The sequence below is a fragment of the Pseudorca crassidens genome, chromosome 1 (genome assembly GCF_039906515.1).
Source record: "Pseudorca crassidens isolate mPseCra1 chromosome 1, mPseCra1.hap1, whole genome shotgun sequence".
Lineage (NCBI taxonomy): Eukaryota > Metazoa > Chordata > Mammalia > Artiodactyla > Delphinidae > Pseudorca > Pseudorca crassidens.
Window position 1 is genome coordinate 147472061 of NC_090296.1, and position 6054 is coordinate 147478114.

General features: G+C 44.3%; 1 long non-coding RNA gene across 1 annotated transcript; it reads right to left on the reverse strand.

The window, feature by feature from the left end:
- Positions 1–2167: 2167 nt before the first annotated feature.
- Positions 2168–6054, reverse strand: LOC137202845 (uncharacterized). The gene is made up of 3 exons (XR_010932815.1): positions 5558–6054; positions 4269–4356; positions 2168–2987 (listed from the first exon to the last, which is right to left on the reverse strand). It is a non-coding gene; the product is annotated as an uncharacterized lncRNA (long non-coding RNA).

Sequence of the window (6054 nt, forward strand, 5' to 3'; positions counted from 1 at the left end):
GTGTTCATTTAGTTATTATACAGTTTCAACTCATTTCAGAGCTCTCTAGGGGCAAAATCCACCCTGTCAATGAGGATACCCAAAAATGCAGTAGCTGGTAAGGCAGAAGTAGCCTCATGAAGGTGGGAAATGTCTTCTTCCAGTTGAGCATAGGCTTAATGACCAAGCCCAAGAGATTAATGGAAGAAAAATCCAAAGAGTGCTGGGGTAGGTGTGGTGGACACTTCTCCTCCACTTGGGATGCCTCCTCCATGTAGACGCAGCTCTTTTCGTATGACTTTCTTTCCCTCTTTACACCCTCTAGCTCGTGAGCCCTGGGTCCAGGGGAACTTGATCTGACTGATGAGTTTAGAAAGAAGAACTGAGCAAATGTAGCTCAGCCCCTCCCCTCCCCTTCTCGGGAGCTGCTCATCAGTGGAGAGCACACGGAAAGCTCAGGAATAAAGGCGATGTGTGGTCTTCCTACACTTTGTTATTATTGCTCCATTGGTTCAAGCTTTGGACAGAGGAGTTCCGTTTCTTGGTCCCCCTTGAACACCAGCACTTACTATACTTTTCATCTCAGTGAGGTTTATTATCCTACCATTTAATCCCATTTTAGTCTACATATATTTATTCGATCTATATGTACATACTTATAACTGTCAGTGTGAAGCCACAGGAATGGTAATAGCTGAGAGCCCACAACGAGAGGACGCGGGGCTGCCTTGCTCTCAGCTATACTCCCTCTGCCTCTTGGCTCTCCCAATGCAACTGGATGCAGCTCAGAAAATGACCGTTCTTCAAAGGCTCTTGTGACTCTTGAGATTCCAAAGATGGAGGGGTTAGTCCTCCCCAGAACCTTCACCAGAAAGGTGACACATCTTGTATACATTAAACTGATCATTCTAAAAACCAGAGTCTCTGGTTTACATAGCCAGGAGGAAGCCAGAGGAGGAGGCTAGCAAGAGGCAGCCAAGAGGGTACCACACAGGGAGATACACCTACAGAGGGACCATTCCTGTGAGGTCCCAGGCCAGACGTGGTAAAGGTGATGCGGAGTCTCCCACAAGATACCCACGGTTTCCTTAGCTTCCTGGCAGGGTGAACGGAGGACATTCACAGTACACAGCTCTCTTCCTTCATCACGAGGGCCATTGTCGCCAGAGCAATGGCTACTAGTGTATCTCATCAACCCGCTGAGTTTCAGTTATGGGGATAATTCCCTTTCTCCGTTTCCAGCATTCATATAGAATTTTATATAATATTCATTTAGTGATTTCAGTGGGGAATGGGTAGGATGAGTGAAACATTTGAGTTCAAATCATCTGGGATCAGAAGTCTCTACCTGACCTGACATTTCATGTCAATATCAGCATTTTTTTTTTTTGAAAGGAAAAATTCTTTTCCATTTTCTTTATTGATGCCTTGCAGAACACTAGTCATTTTGTTCTCAATCTTCCTGACACCATACATGAATTTGGGGATACTTGTTTCATGGAGATTTTTTGGTTTCTTTCTTGGTTTTTAAAAACAACAATAAAAATACACTGCTCTGGTACATATTTAATGAAATAGCATTTAGCAGTTTCATGGGAAAGGCTGAATAAGTCCCTCTCTTGCTTTGATGGTAAACCAGAGACCCAGGCTCGGATCGAATGTCAAACTTGCCTTGGAGGATTCAGGGGTGGGTGTGTCTTTCAGGCGGAAGTTCACGATGAAAGAGCAAAGGAACAGAGCTGAGAGAACATCCTTCAGGCCGGAGCCACTGAACCATAAGAGCAAATGGTGAAGACAAAGGCAGAAATCAAGAGTGGCTCCCAGTGATTGCTCCTTGGTTTTGGTTTTTTGAGAAAAAGAAATAAACTTGTGATATTTTCACTGTTTAGGAGAAATTATAGACATACTACATGCACACTAGGGAACATTTACAAATTCCTTTCCATGAACAGATGTATGGCTAGATGGTGAATGAGCTAGCTAGCTGCCTGTTTTCACCCACACTATCAACTTCCATGGCTTCAAGTATCAACCATGTGCTGAGGAGTCACAGATCTAAATCTCCAGCCCAGGTTGTCTTCCTGATTCTAGACCCAGAGGCATTTCCAGCTCAAAACGTTCCAGGTGAAGCCATCATCTCTGCACTGCCTCTCTCCAGCCAATATACTCCTCTTCTTCTTATGTTCCCAGTGTCCACGAATGACACTGCCATCACCCATGGCCCATGGCAGGAATTAGGGTATCAGCCTTGACTGTCTCTCCTCTCTACCCTTTAAGTCATTCACCAAGTCTTAACAATTCTACGTCTCTTACAACTGTCGCAAATCCGTCTATTTTCTTCTATTTCCACTACTACTTGTACCAGGTTAGGCCATCATGAGCTCTTGCTTGGATTATTAAAAATACAGCCAGACAAAACATTCTCTGACATAAATCATACCAATGTTTTCTTAGGTCAGTCTCCCAAGGCAATAGAAATAAAAGCAAAAATAAACAAATGGGACCTAATCAAACTTACAAACTTTTGCACAGCAAAGGAAACCATAAACAAAAAGAAAAGACAATTTACAGACTGGGAGAAAATACCTGCAAATGATGTGACTGACAAGGGCTTAATTTCCAAAATATACAAACAGCTCATACAACTCAACAACCAAAAAGCAAACAACCCAATCAAAGAATGGGCAGAAGACCTAAATAGACATTTCTCCACAGAAGACATACAGATGGCCAATAGGCACACGAAAAGATGTTTGACATCGCTAATTATTAGAGAAATGCAAATCAAAACTACAATGAGGTACCACCTCACACTGGTCAGAATGGCCATCATTAAAAAGTCTACAAATAACAAATGCCGGAGAGGGTGTGGAGAAAAAGGAACCCTCTTACACTGTTGGTGGGAATGTAAGTTGGTGCAGCCATTGTGGAAAACAGTATCTCGTTTGCTCCTTCAGGCAGGGCTGTATCTTACCACACCGTTGTTTTCCCAGGACCTAGAACATAACCTGGCAAAAATAGATTGTCAACTAATATACACTGCATTTTGCTGCATTGAACTGAATTGTTCTTTAAGCCTAAAGCTGACTGGACATAGATGGTGGCATCTGAAGGAATTTGGTTCTTCACACTCATCCATAGAACATTTTTTGCCTGAGTCTTGGTAAAGCAGGGATAAAAATGCTTAATTGGCTATCCAAACTCTCCCAAAGTTAAGTGTGTTTTGCAAAACTTAATACATAGAAATGTTTTTACTGAACTTATATTTGAAAAAAAGACGTTTCAAGTATTTCTTTGTGGTGTTTCCAACCCAAATATTGCCAGTCTGACAGAGTAAGGGACACGTAGGGAAGTAGACTAAACAAGTGGGTCTCATTCTGTGGTGCAGGGTGAGTGACATGCCATGCAGCATGGGAGAAAATGCTTTTGTGCACAACTCTTCTTGACGACTTGTAAGAAAACCGATATCACATTTTTAAACCAAAAAGTGTACAGAGTACTTTGCACTCTGTTATTTTTGCTCAAATTAACCAATTCTGGAGAAAACCCTTGGACTCCTCGAGTTGTCAGAGATGATGTGCTAGGTGTGAATTTTTCAGGAAGCTAAGGGTGAATCGTTAAAGGAATCTATGGTGCCCGCTTTTGTTTTCCTTTTCTTACAATCTAACCCTTTGGTGAGTGAATATTTTTCTAAAATGTAGCCTGTACTTCCATACATCCATCAACAGAATCTAAGGAACAAGTGAATTCATAGATAACCTGGATTCATGAGCGTGAACACAGCCCTGTACAATGATACTGTGATACTCTCAGGCCCCAAGATGAACAAAACTGTACCAGACTTATGGTGTCTTTTATTTCTTTTGTGCCTTTCACAGTTTTCCTGTAGCACCTTTATGCTGTTAGTATCCCTTTTCTCTGGAGGTATTCTGTCCCTTTCTAATTCTAGCCTCTAATTTACCCTTGAAAACTAGATGACAAACATGTGAGAACTATGTGCAAAGAAAGAATCAATAGTCTCAAATGAGACGTAAGTATTTGCTTATATGCAATATGCTTAAATCTGATGTCAGTTGGATGCTCAGAGGCCTTTTTTGTTCTGGTTGTGGGGAAATGAGGAGAGACTTCCAGAGCTGGGTTCTAGATTAGGAAGATGTTTCTATGTTATACAAGCAAAGTATAGAAACAATCTCTGAAGTTAAAGTGGAAGGACCTCTTAGAACTTCCTGATTTTTATATTTCACAAAATAATGGAGAAAAGTGATGCTAAGAGAGGTGAAGTGACTTACCTGGAGTCCCCCAGTGTGTGGCCAAGCCTGGACAGGTAGCACATTTCCTGACCACAGCTCCAGTGTTCTCTACACTGGCCTTGTGCCTCTGAGGGGAAGAAGATAAGGTTCTTGTCAAGGGTAAAGGGGATGAATTCAAAGGCACTAGTAAATCCACTCTTCCTAGAGTGCCTATGGTTTGCTCATGTTCCATGGTAGAGTCTATGTGCACAGATATGTCTGTGTATACGTACAGGTTTATCAGATTATGAGATGCACATAAAACTAAGGTCAGCACCTTCCTAGCCCTGGAGACCACGTGAAAATCAGCCTCGGGTCTGGGGCCTGGAGAGTTTTCTGGCCCTGAGAAGGGTCAACAAATCCCAACTCTATTCCTTTGCAGCACTTTGGGGGACTATAGCTTTCCCTTGACCAATCCCAAAGATTTGGAATTTTCTAGAAAGAGTCTGTCTAACACCACCTCACCGTCCTGACAGAGATTTTGACTGGCTCAGACCTCCAGTGCTGCAGCAGTCGTAATTCCTAAGCCTCCTGACTTGAAATGACGGATCTGGCACCTCTAAGAAGGCATGAAATCACGGATCTGGTGTGATCTGATCCCCAGCTCCTCGGAGATCTGGGTGCAGGATGAGAGGAAAAACCAGGAAGGGGGGGTGTGCCAAAGCACACAGAGCCCCTCACCAAGTAGAACCACTCCTGTCACACCTCCTCCCAGGGGCTTTTTTTTTTTTTTTTGCTTATGAGGCAGAAGCCTTGAACACGTTTTAGAAAGCAAATTTTTGTTCCAAAGAAGTACTCTGGACAGGCAGAAAACTATCACCACTGGCTGAGCCTGCTTCCCATGTGGGGCGGGGCACACCTGAGAAGCCAGTTGTGGTAGATGCTGTTGGTGCCGGAGCCCTGTCCAGACCCTCGTTGTTGACAGGTACACCCACCTCCCAGCTTATGTGAGTGTGGCAGCCCAGGGCTTATACCTGAGACCTGCCCTGGAGCATCGCCTTTGGCTTATGAGAGCTGCTTAGGAGGTTCTACCGCCATCCAGTTCCAGCGGAAGCAATGACAGTCATGTGTGTACAACCACCCAGTCCTGTTGCCTGGAGACAGGGCAACTCTATGGTGTAGCTTCGGCTCCACGATCCATGAGGATCGGGAGAGGGCTAGACCTTCCCTGGGGCACGGGCTTGCTCTGCTCTCCACCCTTCCCTATCCTGCATCCCTTGCTCCCTTACAGATCTTTCCTGTGAGAGCACTCCCTCGGCAATCTCGCACCCCTAAGACACCATGCTCACCTGACGTTTCCCCTGATGCATCCTTCGTTCCTACTTCAGTCAGCTCTCACTTCTATAGGATTTGCCTCCAAGGGCTCCTTTTCTCCAAGCCTTCGACACAGTCTTCTTGAGTGTGCTTTCCAAGTCCATCTCATGAGTTCTGCAACCAGAAAGAGTAATTCTGTATCAAGAACAAATTCAGGCCCAAGCCCTGAAGGGATGTCACCTCTCTCGTAGGGTAAAATACACACATACCCCCACAGAAGCATCAGAAGTTCACTAGCAGGAACTTCCCTGGTTCTGTCTCTCATACAAATGTTGCATTGTTGTGCTTGGCTCGTTGCAGTCACTAGGCAATGCAGGGAGTAGGGGTAGGAAACTCTGAGATAAGGGAAACCGGGAACTCAAGAAGATGGATTTTAGGGAGGAAATAGAACTTGGTTTCTTACACCTCTCAGGATTGAAATGCACTGCCTTTGTCCCCAGGCGGTGGGGTTCTCATGCGGAGAGGTAGTCCA